Source organism: Egretta garzetta, unplaced genomic scaffold (genome assembly GCF_000687185.1).
Source record: "Egretta garzetta isolate BGI_Z169 unplaced genomic scaffold, ASM68718v1 scaffold642, whole genome shotgun sequence".
NCBI classification, from domain to species: domain Eukaryota; kingdom Metazoa; phylum Chordata; class Aves; order Pelecaniformes; family Ardeidae; genus Egretta; species Egretta garzetta.
In genome coordinates, this window is record NW_009258890.1 from 25,340 (window position 1) to 26,296 (window position 957).

The following is a 957-nucleotide window of genomic DNA, read 5'->3' on the forward strand; positions in this document are numbered from 1 at the left end:
GTGAGGCCTGCCCATTGCCCACTGTGGGCCCGGCCCCACGGCTCCTTTTGCCTCTGCGCCTCACAGGTCTGGCGCTTCCAGGGGCGCAGGCCGACCTGCTGCTGGCCTTCCACCAGGAAGACACCTGCTGTGCCCGGGTGGCCCTGGAGGACACCCGCCATGTCCTGGATGCCCGCGATAGGTAAGACCCACCTGCCTGGGACCACCATTTTAATGCCAGAGACCATCCCCCCACTTTGGCCACCATTGTGGTACCGCGATCAATCCCCCCTTTTGGCTGCCATCTTGGTGGGGTCCACATCTTGGCCAGCATCTTGAGAGGGTCTGCCCTCCCTCTTGACCTCCATCGTGGGAGGGATTGCCCTCCCTCACTGCCACAATCTTGGGAGAGTCTGCCCCCCTGCTTGCTGGCCATCTAGGGAGGGTTCATGCCCTTTGGCCACCATCTTGGGATGGTCCACCCCCACTTGGCCGCTATCTTCAGAGGGTCCTCCCCCCATTCGCAGCCATCTTTGGAGGGTCTGCTGCCATGCTCTGGGCGGGTTCTTTAAAAGTATCGGTTTAAGTTCTAAATACCACCTGAAAGGACAAAGGAACCAGGCGGACTAGGCTGGGCACATTTAAAGCCCAAAGCTGTTCGACAGCCGCACAAACCACTGCTCACTCCCGCTGCACACACTCCACTGCCTGCCTGCAGGTACAGGCAGCCGCCCTGTTCCTTCAGTGCTGCCCAGGAACAGCACCACCAGGCACCTCAAAAAGCGTGCTGCTGGCAAATCCCTGAGTACAGCTTAATTCTGGACAATTTTCTTTCTTTTTAGGCCTCTAGTTAAAGACTCGTCCATGGAGAGATGGCTCAGGACCACGGCACTGCTTTCTGGATCCCGTGGCGGCATTGGGCAGAGGAACAGGTTGCCAGATCCTGGAGCTGGGTACACGTGTGGGGGGGCCGGGTCA

General features: G+C 59.4%; 1 pseudogene; it reads right to left on the reverse strand.

The window, feature by feature from the left end:
- Positions 1 to 227, reverse strand: part of LOC104121982 — a 17,426-nt pseudogene extending 17,199 nt beyond the window's left edge.
- Positions 228 to 957: the final 730 nt, after the last annotated feature.